The 21,715-nt window shown below is 37.8% G+C and overlaps 1 pseudogene; it reads left to right on the top strand.

The window, feature by feature from the left end:
• The window catches only part of LOC123596850, a 30,021-nt pseudogene extending 9,436 nt beyond the window's left edge, over positions 1-20,585 (top strand).
• Positions 20,586-21,715: the final 1,130 nt, after the last annotated feature.

The following is a 21,715-nucleotide window of genomic DNA, read 5'->3' as shown; positions in this document are numbered from 1 at the left end:
ATTTCACGGATGCGAGACACACACACACAAAACTTCCATGCTGTTCTGCCAACTTGGCTCCTCCCTAAACCAACCACTTTCTTATTTCTATTATTATTGATTGGTTTTGCCTATTCTAGAATTTCATATAAAGGGAATCATAAGGAAGGTACTCTTTCATATCTGGGATCCTTATCTCAGCACAAAGATGCAATACAATTTAATAAGAAAGGGATAATCTTTTCAACAAAGAGTGCTGGAATGATTTTATATCTGTAAGGAGAAAAACCAACCTCAGCTCTTACCTCGCACCATACTCAAGACTTAATTCAAATTTATTTGTGGACCTAAGTAAGTATGGTAAAGCTATAATCTCATGACTCAGTGGCAGGCAAAGATTTCCTAGTTTGGACACTAAACAAGACAAGACCATTTACAATAAAATTGAACTTCATCAAAATTCAAAACCTCTAAAATGTCTGCTCTTCACAAGACACTGAATAAAATGAAAAAGCAAGCCACAGGCTGGGAGAAAATATTCGCAGTATATATATCCAACAAAGCATGTATAGAATATATAAAGAAGTCTTACAACTAAGTAATAAGACAAAAATCTAATAAAACTGGGCAGGAGATCTGAACAGACCATTCGCAAAAGAAGATACATGAATGGCCAGCAGGCACAGGAAAAGATGCTCTATATCTTGAGTTCCTAGAAAAGGAAAAAATTAAAACCATAATGAGATATCAACATACACCCAATAGAATCACTAAAATTAAAAAATACTGACAGTAACAAGTATGGGCAAGAATGTGGAGCAACCGGAATGCTCATATATTGCCAGTGGCTGTGCAGACTAGAGCAACTGCTGTGAAAAACAGTTTGGTGGTTTCTTATAAAAATATACCTACTGTATGCCCAGGAATTTAATTCCACTTTATCTCTACTATTTATTAGCTATGCTTTGTTGTTGTCATTGTTAAGGGTTGCTCTAAGGTTTACAACATGCACTGTTACTTTATTATAATCTACCTTAGAATGCTATTATCCTGCTTCACAAATAATGTCTGACCCTTACAACAGGGTGCTTTCCTATCCTTTGTGCTGTTGGCATCACACATTTATTTTATCTCTATGTTTGCTATAGAACCCATAATACATTGTTAATGGTTTTGCTCTCAATATCCATTATCTTTGAAAGAAATAAAACAATGACAAAGAATATTGTTTTAATTTTTTTTAAATGTTTATTTATTTTTGAGAGAGAGAGAGAGAGAGAGAGAGAGAGAGACAGAGCAGGGGAGGGGCAGAGGCAGAGGGAGATCCAGAATCCAAAGTAGGCTCCTGGCTCCCAGCTGTCAGCATACAGCCTGATGAGGGGCTCAAACTCACAAACTAGGAGATCATGACCTAAGCCAGAGTCAGACGCTTAATTGATTGAGCCACGCAGGTGCCACACAAAGAAAATTGTTTTAATATTTACTCATATATATACCATTTCCAGCATTTTCATTACGTGGATTAATCCAATTTTCACCTGGTGTCCTTTTTTGTTTAACATTTCTTGTTCACACTGGCTGATGATGAATCCTCCTAATTGTTTTTATCTGTTCACCTTTACTTTTTAAATTACCAATAACTTACTTATATGACTTAATATAATGCTGTCTAGATAGTAGGCTTTTAATGAAGGTATTTGACTTTCACATATGCATTAAATGGGCTTTTAATAATCTTCCATTAGTCAGAAAAAGCAAATTGTTTTCATAATTATTGCAAAGTAGAATCTTATTTTGAGATACTAATTATTTCCAATTATTATTAATTAAGTAACTAAGGGATGGCACCTTGAGAAGAAGATTGGTGAGGCAGAAAAATTGAGAGATTTCTTATTATTTTGTAAACATAAAATATTCGGGAGTGAACTTTTTTTTTAAAGATTTTATTTTTTTAAGCAATCTCTACACCCAATGTAAGACTCAAACTCACAACCCTGAGATCAAGAGTCATGTGCTTTCCCGACCAAGCCAGCCAGGCACCCAGGTAGTGAGTTTAGTGATCACCAGATTGATAGACTAGTAGGTGAAACTGATTCTGTTATAAATCCCAGAGAAAACAATTGATTCTTTAAAATGTGCACGTTTTGTTCTCAAAAAGAGCACAACTGTAATATATTATATTGCCAGACAGATGTAGATGCTTATCGACCAATTTAGACACGTAGAAATGCTAAGAAGGAATTAGGTAAAAGTTGTCACTTAAACTGAGACTCTTAGACTCCTGCAAAAACTGTATCAGAGGGACTTCCGCATTAATACTCAGGAGTTTTTTTTCTTGAACTAGTTTCACAGTGGAGAGAGGCTTTTTCTTTAAAAGTGCATTTAAAAGATGTTTACTTATTACACTTGTTTTTATTTACATTTCTGTAATAAAAATATATGTATATAAATACAATGTATAACGTTACTATCATATATAACGTAAAATATATATTAGAATACATATAATATACAAATGTATATTTATATATCTGCTGTATAAATATAGCAAAAAATGTGCCATGATGAGACCTTTAGACTTTAGAAAGATGACTGTCATTATTGTCAAGAGTAAGGGGTAAAAGCTGTGGGGTGTGGGGAGGAATGGGAAAGAGAATGGTAAAAAAAAATCAATTGAGCAATTAAATGTAATTTGGGTCAAGAATAAACATTTTCTGAGGGCTTACTCTGTGCCTACAGGAAGATCTGTCTTTCAGGAGTTTATGATTCACTCAGGGAAACACCTAAGTGATAATTATAGTGAAAATATGTTCAGCTTTATTCTTGAAAAATATTTTGGGGCACCTGGGTGGCTCAGTCGGTTAAGCATCTGACTTCGGTTCAGGTCATGATCTCACAGTTCGTGAGTTCAAGCCCCGCGTCGGGCTCTGTGCTGACAGCTCAGAGCCTGGAGCCTGCTTCACGTTCCGTGTCTCCCTCTCTCTCTGCCCCTTCCTTGCTCATGCTCTGTCTCTCTCTGTCTCAAAAATAAATAAACATTAAAAAAAATTAAAAAAAAAAAAAGAAAGAAAAATATTTTTCACTGGATATAAGTTTCTTGGCTGACAATTTTTCTAGAACTTTAAAGATATTATCCCATTGTCTTCTGGCTTGCACAGTTTTTGAAAAGACATCTATGATAATTCTTATCTTTGTTTCTCCGTATGTGATGTGTCTTTTCCTATTGTTGCTTTCAAACTTTCTGTTTATCGGATTCTCTCTCTTTTTTTTTTTTTTTTTTTTAGCACCTGGATCATGATGTAAGTGATATGTGTGTGTTTATATCCTGCTTGTAGTTCATTGGGTTTCCTTGATATGTGGGTTGATAATTTCATAAAATTTAGAAACTGTTTGCTCATTAGTTTTCCAAATACCTTTTCTGTTCCCCTTCTCTCTCTTCTACAGGGATTCTAATTACCTGTACATTCAATCACTTGATAATTATGTCACAAATTCCTAAAGCTTTGGGTTTTCTTCCAGCCTTTTTCCTTCTGTGCTTCATCTTGCACTGTTTCTATTGGGATGTAAGTTTACTGATCTTTTCTTCTGTAGTTTTTTTTTTTAATGTTTATTTATTTTTGAGAGAGACAGAGACAGAGTGCAAGTGGGGGAGGGGCAGATGAGAGAGGGAGACACAGAATCCAAAGCAGGCTCCAGGCTCTGAGCTGTCAGCACAGAGCCTGATGTGGGGCTTGAACTCATGAACCGGGAGATCATGACCTGAGCTGAAGTCGGATGCTTAACTGACTGAGCCACCCAAGCACCCCTCTTCTGTAGTTTTTAACTTAATATTAGTCTCACAGTGAACTTTCTCTCAGATATGGTATTTTTATCTTTAGAAGAAGTTTTATTTGGTTCCTTTTTATGTCTTCCATTGCCCTCCTCATTATGTTCATACTTTCTTTTACATTATGGAACATATGGAACATATTTATAATAGCAGCTATAATGTCTTTATTTGCTAAGTATATCATCTCTGTCATTTTTGGATCTGTTTATAGTGACTGTTTTTGTCCTGAAACTGCATTTTTCTCCTTCATCTTACATATGGCAAATTTTTAATTGGATGCTGGAAGTAATGAATATTATATTCGTGAGTTCTATCTTTTGTTACATTTCTTTACAGAATATTTGATTTTTTTCCTGTCGATCAGTTTAGTTAGTTGCAGATCAATTTGATTCTTTCAAGGCCCTTCATGAAGTTCTTTAAGTCAGGTCTAGAGACCTTCAGGGCTAATTTAGTTACACTTCTTCTTCTTCCTTTTTTTTTTTTTAAACTGGGCTCTATGCCCAACGTGGGGCTTGAACTCACAACCCTGAGATTAAGAGTCCCATGCTCTACCAACTGTGCCAGCCAGCACCCCAAATTAAGCTACACTTCTTTTTTTTTTTAAGTTTATTTATTTTGAGAGAGAAAGTGGGGGAGGGGCAGAGAGAGAGAGAGAGGAAGAGAGAGAATCCCAGGCAGGCTCCACACTGTCAGTGCAAAGCCCGATGCAGGGCTCAAACTCACAAACCGTGAGACCATGACCTGAGCCAAAACCAAGTGTCAGATACTTAACTGACTGAGCCACCCAGGCGCCCCTGAAGCTACACTTCTAAGGTATGGCCATTCTGGTATCTCTACTGACTGCCCTGTGTATCCATGGATGTCTCTATGTTTCGCATAGTGGAAACTGGAATGATTTCTGGATCTGGGAATAATTTGGCTTCTTGTTGTTTGTATCTACCTGGTAATTGGTCTTCCCCACAGGTTCCTGCTTAACTTCATGAGGTTTCTCCCTATGCATACACGGATCAGCATTCAGTCAAAGACTCAAGGAGATGCTGATGTAAATTTCTGGAATTCTTTGTCTGCATCACTGCTTCCTTTTAATATCTTGCCCCATGAATTCTAGTGCTCTTAACCTCCCCATACTCCTCTGTCTCCTCAAAAGAATGAGATGGGCTCAAAAGATTGGGCTTTGTTTAGATTCTCCTTCCCTGTACTACAGTTGGGAAATTACCCCTTGGCAGGAAGTCTTGAAATGGTAGAGCCTACTTTGTTTTCCTTTTCTTAGGGACCCCTGTACTGCCTCTTGTCCAATGTCTGAAAATGGTTGTTTCTGATATTTTTACAGGTTTTTTTTTTACTTCTAATTACATACCCTCTTACTCATGCATGACTGGAGGAGTAAACCCAGGAATACTTATATTTCATTCTAAGAGAAATACACATAAAAAGTGTTGTGTTTTTTTGAGTGAAAGCAGAGTATTTGATGTCTTGTTTATATTTTTCAAAGTATCATTTTAATTACCTTGTAGAAAAAAAATTGGAGTGAAGTAAGTGTGGAATCAAAAAAACAAGTGAAAGAATAGTGCTGGAATCTTAGTAAGAGGTGTTAGTGGCTAGGTCCAGGTTTGTGGTGAGATCGATGAGATAGAAACACAGGACTCAGTCATAGATTGACTGTTCAGCATGGTTTGGGAATTGCATGATGGTAGAGGATGAATAGAAGGTCAGATAAAAGGCAGGGAGAATCAAGACCTTTATTTTGAACATAGTATGTTTGTGAGGCCTATTAGACATCTAAGAGGAGATATCAGTAGGCAATCACATCTGTAAGTCACAAGCTCAGGAGCAATGTATAGACCAGAGATACACATTTGAGATTTGTAGGCATGTGGTTTTTATAGTTATGATAATGGATAAAGCCATACGAAGGAGGTGGGTTGTTAATGTACTAAAACTTGACAGCCTCTCAGGTAGATCATGCGATAGATTCTTAGTTTATTTGTAAATGTCCATCTCTGGAACAAGAGAGAAGGTCAAGCAGATATCGGCCTTTTGGGGGGAATGTTCAGTGCAGACCAACTCGGTAGTGGACATGCAGCGGATGTTCAAGAAGCTCAGGTTCCTGAAGGAATAATTCATTACAGTGTGGAAGGCACGACTGACTGTTACTATGAGTGTGTTTCCCAGGAGAGTTGTCAGGTAAATAGCCAAGAAGACCAGGAAGAACACGCCCTGTAGTTTGGATGGTTGGAAAACCCTAAGAAAATGAATTCAGTGACAACTGATTGATCGTTCATTGCCAATGGTGTCACAGCTACAAAACAATGAGAAAAAGAAACCATAATAAAATGAACCCCAAATGGGTTTGTCAACATATGGGTTGTGTCAAACTGTTTTGGGTGCAAAGCAGCCTGGACTGTGGGGGGAAGTGTGCAGGGCTGTCCTCAGGGAGACCATCCCAGCTCCTCGCCAGACAGACCTTGCCCGCTCAAGCCCAGGCACCTCCTTCAGGGGCTTCTGTGGCTGCCAGAGGGTAAGGATAAGTGCAGACTTGATCCAAATCTGCATGAGTCTCTGCGTTAGAGTGAGCTCGTTTCTCACTAGCTAAGCAAAACCTCCCTCCTGCCATTGTTTTCACTATATTATTTAAATGTATTTATATAGAGGTCTTTTTATTACTATTAATATAATAAATGTTTATGGATAAAAATAATACCAAAAAGATGCTTACCGCCCACAGAATCAGTTTTATTTCAATGTATTTCTTTCTATTCTTATTCTCTTTTTTTCTTCCCTTCTCCCCTCAGCCATTCTTTCTTTTTCTGTGTCTCTGTATTTATAGCTGTATGTATATACATATATATATGCACCTATAGCTTCACAAAATAGAAATCTTAGTTTATATTCCACTTTGTATTTTTTTTTTACTATTGTCATAGCACAAACATTTTCCTATAGCTTTCAGTATATTTGAATGTACAATTTCTAATGGCTGCATAGCATTATATTAGGTGGAAGTATATATTAAAATGTATTTAATTAATCTCGTATTGTTGAACATTTACATTGCTTTCATGATTTTGTCATTATAGAAATACTATGATAAGCATCTTTTACATAATTATATTTGATCCTTTGCTAATTTCTTCAAGATGAATGTTTAAGTTCTGTGCTTTTTAACAGATTTCTTGAGAATTTTTTTGAGGGGAGCAATTTCTCTTTTGTATGGAGTTTATCTTTCTTAATAAGATTAATTCTGTTTTTAGAGTTCATTATGTATTCAGAATTCTTTTAAATGTCCCCTTTATTTATTTTTCTTTTCTTTTTTAGTTAACATACAGTGTAGTCTTGGCTTCAGAAGTAGAACCCAGTGATTCATCTCTTACATATGACACCCCGTGCTCATCCCAACAAGTGCCCTCCTTAATGCCCGTCACCCATTTAGCCCTTCTCCCACCCCCACCCCTCTAGCAACCCTCAGTTTGTTCTCTGTATTTAAGTGTCTCTGATGGTTTGCCTCCTTCTCTGTTTTTATCTTATTTTTCCTTCCCTTCTCCTGTGTTCATCTGTTGAGTTTCTCAAATTCCACATATGAGTGAAATCATATGATATCTGTCTTTCTCTTGGCTTATTTCGCTTAGCATAATACGCTCTAGTTCCATCCACATTAGTATTCAGAAATTTCAATCAACCCATTAGTTTTAGGACAATTTCTTTGATATATTTCCTCATTGCTAAAACTGTTGTTAAACCAAGATTTCCCCTCTATCAAATATTTTGTATTTCCTAGGGGAAGAATCAAAATGATCACCAACTTTCTATTATTCATTTAAACTTTGAGCCAATACTGGGTTCTTTCCCAGAGCATCTGTTCTAGATTCGGAGTGAGTGAACTGTAGTGGAAAGAGCAGGCTTTGTTGCCAGGTAGGTTTGAATCCCAGCTTTGCCCCTCTAATCCTAGACAAGTGATTGCTGTAATCTCTCTGCGTAAGTCTCAGTTTATTTATCTAAATGATAAAGATCATTGTATCCGTCCCATAAGTTTTTTTTAAGAAGGATTAAATTTGATTATCTATTAGTCCATGTAAAAATCTCTTAAGATACACGTGCTCCTCAGATCTATTTTCCAAATGTTTCCCACCTGTGTTCTTATCAGATCTACTGCTAACCCCCTAGTCCAGGCTACCATCACCTGCCTCTTGGACTGTGCAACAGCCTCCTCACTGATCTCCCAGCCTCCACTCTTGCCTCTATTAGTCTATTCTCCTTACTGAAGCCAGAGTGACTCTTTTTTAAAATTTTGTTTTGTTTTTAATTTATTTGAGAGAGAGACAGAGAACACAAAAGGGGGAGAGAGGGGCAGAAGGAGAAAGAGAATCTCAAAGCTCTGTGCTCAGTGTGAAGTCCAATGCAGGGCTCAATCCCATGACCCTGGGATGGGCCCCCAACATAACAGTGGTTAAACTTATGATTTTTTGACTCTACAATGGTGTGAAAGCAATAGGCATTCAGTAGAAACTGTACTTCAGGTTGTGAATTTTGGTCTTTTCCAGGGGTAGTGATATGCAGTACTGTTCTCGCTCGTGATGAGGGGGGGCCGCAGCTCCCAGTCAGCCAGGCAGTGTACGGACAACCATTCTGTACCCATTGAACCATTCTGTTTTTCACTTTCAGTACAGTATTCACTAAATTACATGAGATCTCCAATACTTCATTTTAAACAGGCTTTGTCCAACTGTGGGTTAATGTGTTCTGAGCACACTTAAGGTAGGCTAGGCTAAGCTAGGATGTTCAGTAGTTTGGGAGTGTTAAATGCATTTTGACTTACAATATTTTCAATTTACAATGAGTTTATTGGGGTGTAACCCCATCGTAAGTCAAGGATGATGTGTAGATACAAATCCTGCTGTCCCACTTCCAGTGCTTTCTCATCACACAAGGAGAAAGCCTCGAATGTCCTGGCCTCTGAGGTCTGTTGATCTGGCCCCTGACTACTCAGACACTAATTCTTACCCCTTATCTTAGTCTCACTTGGCTTCATCCCCACTAGGCTTGTTGCTGTTTTCAACTACGCCAAGCATGTTCCCACTGTTCTTTTCATATATACAATGCAAATGTATTCAGTCTTTAAAAAGAAAGGCATACTGCCTTTTGCAACAATGCAGATGAACTTTGGGGACAATATGCTAAGTGAAATAACCCAGACACAGAAAGTAAAAAATCAAACAAACAAACTTCATGATATCACTTACATGTGGCATCTTAAAAAGTTGAGTGCATCGAAGCAGAGGGTAGAACAGTGGTTATGAATGTCAGGGAGGTGGGGGAAGCATGGAGATGTTGGTCAATGGGTATGAAGTAACAGTTATATATGATGAGTAAGTCTTGAGATCTAAAGTACAACATGGTGACTCTGGGTCATAAAACTGTATTGAATAGTACAATTTTGCAAAGAAAGAATATTTCAGATGCTCTTATAAAAATGGTAACAATGTAAGGATGTACATAATTATTAGAAATAAAATAAGATAAAGACATATGTATAACATAGGTTTTTAAGAGAGCTACTAAGCATGTTCGCATTTGCTGTCCCCTCTGCCTAGAATTTTTCCCCTAGATATTTGCACAATTTATTCCCCTTTCCCTCTCTCCTCCATTATCACCTCCTTGGAGAGGAGTGCCCTACCCTCTCAACTGTAAGAGTATTCCTTGTTATCCCCTTAGTTTATTCATTTCTCTTTATGACACTAACCATTATCTGACATTTAATAAGACATAGAGATGTATATTTAATTTCTGTCTTCCCAATCAGAATATAAACTCTGTGAGGCCATCTCCTTAATTTTGTTCACCCCTCCAGTCTTAATGCCTAGTGTGATATCTAGCATACTGAAAGGTGCTCAATACATTTTCTTGAATAAATGCATGAAGGAACAAGTAAATCAATGTATGTTTTTAAAATTATTTTGGGATCCAGTACATTTTTGGGGGATAAAACCCTAGATTAATTCATTTCTATTTTATCTAACTCTATCTAGTCTAGTCTTCCTGGGTACCCCTCCTTTATTTTAGCAAAGCTGTCATTTTTCACGTGTATTTTTTCCCCAAATTTTTATTTAAATTTACTTAGTTAATATATTAGTTTCAGGAATTGGTTTCAGGGGTAGAATTTAGTGATTCATCACTTACATGTAACATCCAGTTCTCAAAATAACAAGTGCCCTTCTTAATATCCATCACCCATTTAGCCCATCCCCCACCCACATTCCTCCATCAACCCTCAGTTTGTTCTCTATTGTTAAGAGTCTCTCTTATGGTTTACCTCCCCCCTTTTCCCCCTTTCCATATGTTCATCTGTTTTGTTTCTTAAATTCCACATATTTAGTGAAACCATATGGTATTTGTCTAACTTATTTCACTTAGCATAATACACTCTAGCTCCACCCAAGTCATTGCAAATGGCAAGATCTCATTCTTTTTGATGACTGATTAATATTCCATTGGGTGTGTGTGTGTGTGTGTGTGTGTGTGTGTGTGTGTCACATTTTCTTTATCCACTCATCAGTTGGTGGACGTTTGAGCTCTTTCCATAACTTAGCTATTGTTGATGATGCTACTATAAACACTGGGTAGCATGTACCCCTTTGAATCTGTATTTTTGCTTCCTTTAGGTAAATATCTAGTAGTGCAATTGCTGGGTTTTAAGGTAGTTCTATTTTTTACTTTTTCAGGAACCTTCATACAGTTTTCCAGAAAACTGGCTGTATCAGTTTGTATTCCCACCAACAGTGCAGGAGGGTTCCCCTTTCTCTGCATCCTTGCCAACATCTGTTGTTTCCTGTATTCTTAATTTTAGCCATTCTGACAGGTGTAAGGTGGTATCTCATCATGGTTTTGATTTGTATTTACCTGATGATGAGTGATGTTGAGCATCTTCTCATGTGTGTGTTAGCCATCTGGATGTCTTCTTTGGAAAAATGTCTATTCATGTCTTCTGCCCATTTCTTAACTGGATTATTTGTTTTTTGGGTGCTGAGTTTGATTAAGTTTTATATATATTTTGGATACTAACCCTTTATCAGATATATCATTTGCAAATATCTTCTCCCATTCTGTAAGTCGCCTTTTAAGTTTTGTTGATTGTTTCCTTTGCTGTGCAGAATTTTTTTATCTTGATGAAGTCTCAAGAGTTCATTTTTGCTTTTGTTTGCCTTGCTTCTGGCAACATGTCTAGTAAGAAGTTGCTCTGGCTGAGGTCAAAGAGGTTGATGCCCATGCTTTCCTCTAGGATTTTAATGGTTTCTTGTCTCACATTTAGATGTTTCAACCATTTTGAATTTATTTTTGTGTGTGGTGTAAGAAAGTGGTCCAATTCATTCTTTGGCATGTTGCTGCCCAATTTTCCCAACACCATCTGTTGAAGAGACTGTCTTTTTCTATAGGATATTCTTTCCTGGTTTGTCAAGATGAGTTGACCATACTGTTGTGGGTTCATTTCTGGGTTTTCTGTTGTGTTCTATGAGTCAGGTTTATGGTAGTACCATAATATCTTGATCACTACAGCTTTGTAATACAGCTCGATGTCCAGAATCATGATGCCTCCAACTTTGCTTTGCTTATTCAGGATTGCTTTGGCTATTTGGGGTCTCTGTAGTTCCATACCAGTTTGAGGATTGTTTGTACTAGCTCTGTGAAAAATGCTGGTGGTATTTTGATAGGGATTGCATTAAATGTGTAGATTTCTTTGGTCAGTATAGACATTTTGACAATGTTTTTTCTCCTAATCCATGAGTATGGAATTTTTTCCCATTTCTTTGTGTCCTCTTCAATTTCTTTCATAAGTTATATAGTTTTCAGAGTACCGATCTTTTACCTTTTTGGCTAGGTTTATTCCTAGATACCTTATGATTTTAGCTGCAGCTGTAAATGGGACCAATTCCTTGATTTCTTTTTCTGCTGCTTCATTATTGGTGTATAGCAATGCAACAGATTTCTGTACATTGATTTTACATCCTGCGACTTTGCTGAATTCATGTATTAGTTGTAATAAGTTTTTGGTAGAGTCTTTTGGGTTTTCCATATAGAGTATCATGTCATCTGCAAATAGTGAAAGTTTGATTTCTCCCTTGCCAATTTGAATGCCTTTTATTTCTTTTTGTTGTCTGATTGTTAAGGTTAAGACTTCCAGTACTATGTTAAATAGTAACGGTGAGAGTGGACCTCCCTGTTTTGTTCCTGAACATAGAGGAACAGTTCTCAGTTTTTCCCCATTGAGGATGATATTAGCTATAGGTCTTTTGTATATGGACTATATGATGTCGAGGGATGTTCCATCTATACCTACTTTGTTGAGGGCTTTTATCAAGAATAGATGCTGTATTTTGTATTATGCTTTTTTTTGCACCTATTGAGAGTATCATATGGTTCTTATCCTTTCTTTTATTAATGTGGTGTATCACATTGATTGATTTATAATAAATGTGGTGGACAATTCTTTTAATGTACTGTTGGATTCAATTGCTAGTATCTTGTTGAGAATTTTTGCATCCACTTTCATCAGGGTTATTGGCCTGTAATTCTCCTTTTTGGTGGGGGTCTTTGGTTTTGGAATCAAGGTAATGCTGGCCTTGTAGAATGAGTTCGGAAGTTTTCCTTCAATTTCTGTTTTTTGGAACATTTTGAGAAGAATAGATATTCACTCTTCTTTAAATGTCTGGTAGAATTCCCCTGGGAAGCCATCTGGCCCTGCACTTTTGTTTGTTGGGAGATTTTTGATTACTGATTCAATTTCTTTGCTGGTTATGGGCCTGTTAAGATTTTCTATTTCTTCTTGTTTAAGTTTTGGTAGTTTGTATGTTTCTAGGAATTTGTCCCTTTATTCTTCATGTGTATTTTAATCTTTAAACTAGAAAGTATGATGTGTGTTCAGATTTTAGGTATTACCTTCCATATCAGTTGTTTCATCATTACTATTTTTTTTGAGAGAGAGAGAGAGAGAGAGAGAGCTCGAGCAGGGGAGGGTCAGAGAAAAGGGGGGAAAGAGAATCTTAAGCAAACTCCATGCTCAGTGTGGAGCCAGACGCAGGGCTCTATCCCATGTTCCTGGGATCATGATCTGAGCAGAAACCAAGAGTCGGTCATTCAACTGACTGAGCCACACAGGTGCCCCTCACCATTACTATTCTAATTGTTCTTCTTTGGACTGGACCTTTTCTTCCTCCTATAGAGCTGACCAACAGAGTTCACTCTACTCAACATTGACCCCATTTGAGCATTATGTATGTTCGTTAAAAATGCCTAAAATTTTTTCTCTGAATAGCAGGAGAAACAAATCAATATATTCAGTTTCTTAATGTAACCTTGCTTGGCAACTGAAGAGTAACACTTATAAACTCTGTCTGATCAACATGAAAAATGGAAGCCATTCTTATGATGCTATCACCCTGCCACCATGATCTTTTTACAACTCAAAATGGGTTCTGTCTTCCTTCAGCTTGAAATACTTCAGGGACTCCTCATCCTTTATAACAGTGGTTATCAAACTTCAGTGCACGTCAGAATCACTTGGGGGACTTGTTAAAAACAGGTTGCTGGGCCCATGCCCAGTTTCTGATCCAGGAGGTCTGGGTATGGACTGAGAATTTGCACTGCTAACAAGTTCCCAAGTGAGGTCTGGGAACCAAACTTTGAGAATTACTGCTTTGTAGAATTCAAACACCTCACACAGTGTGCAAGTCAGGATATCAGAGTGGTTAAGGTAGAAGAGACTCAGGCCAATCCAGGAACACTCTTCTCTAGCTTTGTGACTTTTGAAAGGTTATCTTATCTCTTTTGCCTTAGTTTCTTCATCTGTAAAATGAGGACAATTTTTTTTGAGACAGAGAGAGAGAAAGCAAGCGAGAGAGAGAGAGAGAGAGAGAGTGTGTGTGTGTGTGTGTGTGTAAGTGGGGGCAGAGGAGTAGAGGAAGTGAAAGAGAGAATCCTGAGCAGGCTCCATGCTCAGCGTGAAGTCTGACACAGGGCTCAATCCCACGACCCTGGGATCATGACCCAAGTCAAAATCAAGACTCAGACACACAAATGACTGAGCCACCCAGGTGCCCCTTAAAACCATCTTTGACTTTGTTCTTTCTATCATACCCAACAGTGAATCCATCAGCAAAACTTGCCTTCTTTAACATAAATACATATTCAGAATATAACTACATTTTACCACCTCTACTACTACCAATCTAGTTCAAGACATTTGGATATATGAGTATGGGGTTCAGAAAAAAGGGGAAAAGGATAAAGATATAAATTTGGAAGTCATCTGTATACAAATATAAAGGCATAGGAATGGATGAGAGTACATAGGGTGTGAGTGTCCATAAGAAAATTAAAAGATTTTGGGGTGCCTGGGTGACTCAGTCAGTTAAATGTCTGACTCTTGGTTTTGGCTAAGGTCATGATCCCATGGTTTGTGAGATCCAGCCCCGAGTCAGGCTCTGTGCTGACAGCATGAAGCCTGCTTGGGATTTTCTCTCTTTCTCTTTCTCCCCACTCTCTTTCTCCTTCAAAATAAATAAACATTTAAAAATGTAAAAAAAGAAAAGATTCTTTTTTTAAAGATTTTTTTAATTCGTTTTCGAGAGAGAGAGAGATAGTGTGAGTGAAGGAAAGGCCGAGAGTGAGGGAGAGAGATAGAATCCCAAGCGGGCTCTGCACTGGCAGCACAGAGCCCGACTTGGGGCTCAAACTCATGAAACCTTGAGATCATGACCTTATTTGAAACCAAGAGTTGGACGCTCAACTGACTGAGCCAGCCAGGTACCCCAGGAATGATTCTGATAACTGAGCTCAGTGCAGTCCAACACTTACAGTCCAAGAAGATGAGAAGTGTCTTAGTCCCTTTAGGTTGTTATAACAAAATGCCACTTATTGGGGTAGCTAATAAACAATAGAAATTTATTCCTCACAGCTCCGGAGGCTGTAAGTCCCGGATCAGGGTGACAACATGATCTGGTGAGGGCCCTCTCCCAGGTCACAGACTACTCCTTATAGCCTCATATGGAGAGTCTTTTACAAGAGCACTAATCCCATTCATGAGAACTTCATCTCCCAAAAGCTCCCATCACTTCGGGTGTTCAGATTCCAACATGTGAATTGGGGGCAGGAGGACCCATTCAGACCATAGCAAGAAGCTATCAAAAAGACAGAGAAGAATCAGTCAATATTGTAAGGAGAATCTAGAGTATTGTCCCATAGCCAAACAAAACTGAACAATTACTTGTGTCAGATAAATCAAGTAAGATAAGCACTTGGAAATGGTGATTGGATTTGGTTATATGGAAGTTATTGGTGACTTGTACAAGGTGTGCTTTGATGAACTGATAGAAATAAAGCTTAAATGACATGTTTTGAAAGACAGTATGTGGACAGAATGTGGAATTAGTGAGTCAGTTTTGGTAGTTCTCTTTAAGGTTTTTGTAAATGGCAGAAAAGGAATGTTGTCCTTCCTCTGAGCTCCCGTAATGCCCTAGGAGTTTCTCTATCATTGGCTCCCTTCTTACTATATTTAATTGTTAATGTGTCTGTCTGAGTGATAGTCAACTGAGCAGAGTAGAAAGTTCACCCTCATTGCCATGGGACCATCACCACAAATATACATCACAAATATAAGATACAGAGCAAACTGTCCACGTGGAAGAACACCTATCCCCAACTAAACAGCTCAGGAAATGCTTTCAGATGGATGCAATGTCAGAATTCATTATTAAAGGAAGAGTAATTAGTTGTTTACCAAGCAAAGTAGAATGAAAGCAAAGGTATCCCAGACAGTGAAGAGCCATGAGCCAAGGGACAAAAGGGTAAAAAGAATTGGTGTATTTTTTAAAAACATTTATTTATTATTTTTGAGAGACAGGGAGAGACAGAGCATGAGTGGGGGAGGGCAGAGAGAGAGGGAGACACAGAATCTGAAGCAGGTTCCAGGCTCTGCACTGTCTGCATAGAGCCCAACGTGGGGCTTGAACCACGAGCCATGAGATCATGACCTGAGCCAAAGTCAGATGCTTAACTGAGCCACCCAGGTGCCCCCAGATTGGTGTATTCGAAAGATCCTCATTTAATACTTTGAAGGCGAAGAGGTAGAAGCAGACTCCTGAAGGGCCTTGAAGTACTATTGGCATTTTTGGATGTATTATTCCACATGGACCTGTGCTAAGTGCTTTCTAGGTATTATCTGATTTAACTTCACAATAAATCTATGAGGAAAGCACTACTATTAAAGTTTTCTTTGGGACACCTGGGTGGCTCAGTTGGTTTATTTATCTAAAATAAAATTCAAAAAAATTTTTAAAAAGAATGACTTTAAGATTTTTGACCTGAGAAATTATTAAAATGGAGGTTACAGCATATATGTATCTAATAACAGAACCTCAAAATACATAAAACAAAACTTATATAATGGAAGAGAGAAATAAATCATTCTACAGCAATCATTGGAAACTTCAACACCACTTTCCAAAATGAATAGAACATGTAGGCAGATTAACAAGGGAATAGAAGACTTGAACAACACTATAAACTAACAAGAACTAACAGACATCTATAAAATGTTCCACCTGTATTAGTTTGCTCAGGTTGCCATAATAAGATACCACAGATTGGGTGGCTTAAATAACATACATCAATTTTCTCACAATTCTGGAGGCCAGAAGTCCAAGATCAAGGTGCCAGAAAACTAGGTTTCTGGTGACACCTCTTTCTGGCTTGTATATGCCCACCTTCTTGCTGTATTTTCACATGGCTTTTCGTCCGTGTACACATGAAGCAAAAGAGCTCTGATGTCTTTTCCTCTTGTTATAAGAACACCAGTCAGGTTATAGCTTCATTCTTATAACCTTATCTAAACTCCTTAAAGTCCCGACCTCCAAATACAGTCATATTGGGGGTTATTGCTTCAACATATGAATTTTAGGGGCACACAATGCCCAATAATGGAAAATACATATTCTTCTCATGTACACATGAAACATTCTCCAAGATAGATTATATTCTAGGCCAGAAAACACACCTCAGTAAATTTGAAAGGATTGAAATTATATACAAAGTATGTTCTCCAATCACTGTAAAACAAAATTAGGAATCAATAACAGTAAAACATTTGAGAAATTCACAAATACATGGAAATTAAGCAACACACTCCTAAGTAACATGAATCAAAGAAGAAATCATAACAGCAATTAGAAAATACCTTGAGATGAATAAAAAGGAAGACACAAAATTCTGAAACATAGGATTCAGCAAAAGCAATAACAGAGGGAAATTGATTGATGTAAATGCCTATATTAAGAAAGAACAAAGAAGTACAAGACGTATACTTAGAAAACTGCAAACATCAAAAGATATTAAAGGCTAAATAAATGGAAATATATCCCATATTCATGTATCAGGAGATTTAAATGGTTAAGATGGTAGTACATCCCAAATTGATTTACAGAGTCAATGTGATTCCTATTAAAACCCCACCTGGGTTTTTTGCGGAAGTTGATAAACCAATCTTAAAACTAATAGGGAAATGCAAGGGACTCAGTAGCTAAATGTTGAAAAATAAGAATAAAGTTGGAGGACTTAACACTTTTATTTCAAAACTTACTATATAAAGCTACAACAAAGGCAGTATAATACTGGCAGAAGGAGAGGCATATAGATCAATGAAATAGCATTGAAAATGTATACAGAAACTCTTACACGGTTGATTTTCAATAAAAGTGAAAGACAATTTAATGGGGAATAGTGTTTTCAACAACTGCTACTGGGACAACTGAATATCCACATGTAAAAGAATGAAGTTAGATTCATACCTTATACCACACAAAAAGTTTAACTCAAAATGGACCATAGATCCATTTTGATCTAAATGTAAGGGCAAAAGTGTGCCTGGATGGCTCAGTTGGTTAAGGTCCAACTCTTGATCTCCACTTGTCAGGATCTCATGGTTCATGAGCTTGAGCCCCACGGCAGGCTGACAGATTTGAGCTTGCTAGGGATTCTGTTTCTCCCTTTCTCTGCCTCTCTCTCTCTCAAATAAATAAATAAACTTAAAAAACTGTGAGAGCAAAAATTATAAAAGACTTAGAGAAAATATAGGAATAAATCTTTGTGGTTTTGGGTTAGGCAAAACTTTCTTAGATGTGATACCAAAAGCACATGATGGAAGAAAAATTACATGGATCTCATTAAAATGAAAAAGTTTTGTGTTTCAAAGGAAACCATCAAGAAACTGAAAAGGTAATCCCGCACACTTGAAACATATAATATTGTGTGTTAATTAACTGGAATTAAAATTTTAAAAAATTTTTAAAAAGAAAAAGCAATCCATAGAATGTGAAAAAATATTTGCAAACATGTATCTGATAAGGGAAATTATATTTAGAAAACATGAAAACTCTTACAAAGCTGCAATAAAAAGATAACACTATTTTAAACTGGGAAAAGGATCTGAATTGACATTTCTCCAAAGAAGATATATAAATGGCCAATCAGCACATGAAATGATGCTCAACATCATCAGACATTAAAGAAGTGCAAAACAGGGGTGCCTGGGTGGCTCAGTCAGTTAAGCATCCAACTTCAGCTCAGGCCATGGTCTCACAGTTGAGTTCAAGCCCCGCGTTGGGCTATCCACTGTCAGTGCAGAACCTGCTTCGGATCCTCTCTGTCCCCCACTCTCCCCGTGCATTTTCTCTCTCTCTCTCTCCCTCTCTCTCCCTTTCTCTCTCTCTCTCTCTCTCTCAAAAATAAACATAAAAAAGTGCAAATCAAAACCACGAGATACTACTTCACACGTGCTAGGATGGTTACCATAAAAAAGACAGATAATAATAAATGTTGGTAAGGATGTGAAGAAATCGGAATGCTCATGCAATGCTGATGGGAATATAAAATAGTACAGGTGTTTTCTAAAACAATCTGGCAGTCTTAAAAAAGATTTGAAAGGGTAAACCTAGAGTTACCACATGACCTAGCAATTCCACTCCAGGTATACATCTAGAAAAATGAAAACATTGTGAGGAGCACTGAGTAACATATAGAATTGTTGATTCACTATATTGTCCACCTAAAACTAATATAATACTATAAGAAAAAGAAAGAAAAATGAAAACATGTGCACACACAAACTTTTATTTGTTTTTGTTTTTGTTTTATATTAACTATAATTTATTGTCAAATTGGTTTCCATACAACACCCAGTGATCATCCCAACAGGTGCGCTCCTCAATGCCCATCACCCACTTTCCCCTCTCCCCCACCTGCCTCCCCGTCAACCCTCAGTTTTTTCTCAGTATTTAAGAGTCTCTTATGGTTTGCCTCCCTCCCTCTCTGTAACTTTTTTTCCCCCTTCCCCTCCCCCATGGTCTTCTGTTAAGTTTCTCAGGATCCACATATGACACAAACTTTTTTTTAAGTTTATTTATTTTGAGAGAGAGAGAGGGAGGGGAGGAGAGAGAGAGAGAGAGAACAGGCATGCGTGTGCATGAGCTGGGGAGGGGCAGAGAGAAATGGAGAAAGAGAATCCCTAGGAGGCTCCATGCTGTCAGTGCAGAGCCCGACGTGAACTGTGAGATCATGGCTTGAGCTGAAATCAAGATTCAGAGGCCCAGCAGACAGAGCCACCCAGGCACCCCCACACAAAAACGTTTACATGAATGTTCAGAGAAGCATACTCATAGTACTCAAAAAGTAGAAAAATAGGTCCATCAACTTCTTAACAGATAAATGAAATGTGGTATATGTGTCCCTCTTTCTCTGCTGCAGCCAGAACAACCCACTCACTGTTCTCAAACAGCATGTCCAGCACACTGAACCCACACTCTTAAATCAGATAATGAACTTTTATCCAGGTTAGCATTTGTAAGAGGGGAGACTGAGATTCACCTGTGAGTGATTCACAAAAGAGTCTAGTGAGAGCAAGTTTTAATTAAGGCAGAGAGAAACATGCTGAAACACTACCTCATTCTCTATAAGAAAACTCGTATTCCTTTCTGAAAGGAAGCAATTGCAGATGTCTGGGTGGGAAACTAGAGAATGAGCTGCTGGTAGCAACTGGTGAACCCAAGGAGTACTTAACACATTTATTAACAGGAAGAAGGGAAACTTAAATCCTAAAAAGACTGTTACCTTGTTCACTGTGACAGGCAGAATAATGGCCCCCAAAAGATGTCCTGTCCCCAAAGCCCCAGAATCCATGAACATGTTATCTATTGTGGCAAAGGGACTTTGCAGATGTGATTAAATTAAGAATTTTGAAATGAGATTATCCTAGATTGTCTGGGTGTATCCAATGTAATCATAAAGGTCTTTAGAAGAGGAAGACAGGTGGATCAAAGTTAGAGGAGATGAGAAGATAGAAGCAGAGGTTAGAATGATTTACAGTTGACCATTGAACAACACAGGTTTGAACTGCACAGGTCCACTTATGTGAAGACTTTTTATAGTACGGTACTCTAGATTTTCTTTTATAATTTCATTAATAACATTTTCTTTTCTGTAGCTTACTTTATTGTAAGAAGACAATATATAATACATATAACATAAAAATATGTGTTAATTGACTGTTTATGTTGTCAATAAAGCTTTTGGTCAGTAGGATGGTGTCAGTAGTTAAATCTGGGGGGAGTCAAACTTACACATGGATTTTTGATTGGGTGTGAGGCCACTGACCCTGACCCCCATGTTGTTTAAGGGTCAGTTGTACTTTGAAGATGAAGGAAGAGACCATGAGCTGAGGGATATAGGTGGCCTGTAGAAGTGAAAATGGCAAGGAAACAGATTCTTTCCTAGAGCGTCTGGAAGGAATGCAACTCTGCTGACATCTTGACTATAGAACATCTAACTTCCAGAGCCAGAAGATAATAAGTTTGTGTTGCTCTGAGGCACTAAATTTGTGGTAATTTGTTACAGCAGCAAAAGTAAATGAATAAACACGGAGGCTGCATGGCTAATTACAGTATACCCAGAATCTCTACCTTGAATTTCTTAAATTCTGCTGCAATTGAGCTGGAGGCGCTTCCAAAATAGGTAATTATGTGCAGCTTGAGGGTCCGTGGGATGTCAGTGTAGGTAAGTATATTAGCATGTTTTATAAACACATCCACAAGGTCGCTGAAAATGCTGTCAATCATGTAAGGACATTGGTTGGAGTATTGCAGAACCCAGAGGACATCATGGTGAACTCACACCAATAAAGACATATCTGAAAGTTTATCTTCCACTCCCTGGATGAAGATGAAGTAAAAGGTATCCCAAACATCTAATTTCACGAAGAATGGTACTCTCTGTAAAGAAGGCCTTGGAGGCTTATTCTCAGGGGAGCTGGTAATGGTCCTAGACGATGACTGCACGGTGACCAAGGATTCCTGGCAGATCTTTGATCTTCATTACTTTTCTTTATGAAGATCATCAGGGTGTCCATGTGTATGTATGTAAAAACTGACATCTTTCAAAAGCAGGAATCAATGATTTGTTTGGAGCAGTGGGTTTATTTGCTGAATCCATGAGCCACAGATGGATTGTGAAGCCTCAGTGGTATATAAGAGCATGTGTGTGAATATATGAGTAGGTGTTTGTGATGCTGATGTGTGCATGTGGAATGTTCTTTAGCCTATGAAGAACACTTCAGAAAACACTTCTCTCCATTGGCAAAAGGATAAGATCTAAAGTTGAATGATGGACAAGGATCCTTTAGGATATGGTCCGGTCATGAATCATAGCAGGAGTAAAAGATAAACAGGCTCAGAAGGATTCAGTAGAAGAATGACCACAGCATAAAGGTTCTTAATGTTTCTGGGACACTGGTGAACATTTCCAAGGGCTGAGGGAAGAAAAGCACTTAGATTCTGAGCTCTGAGGGCAATAATTGACTAGCAGCCACATCTG

The sequence above is a fragment of the Leopardus geoffroyi genome, chromosome C1 (assembly GCF_018350155.1).
Source record: "Leopardus geoffroyi isolate Oge1 chromosome C1, O.geoffroyi_Oge1_pat1.0, whole genome shotgun sequence".
Classification (NCBI taxonomy): domain Eukaryota; kingdom Metazoa; phylum Chordata; class Mammalia; order Carnivora; family Felidae; genus Leopardus; species Leopardus geoffroyi.
This window is presented reverse-complemented; position numbering and strand designations above follow the sequence as displayed.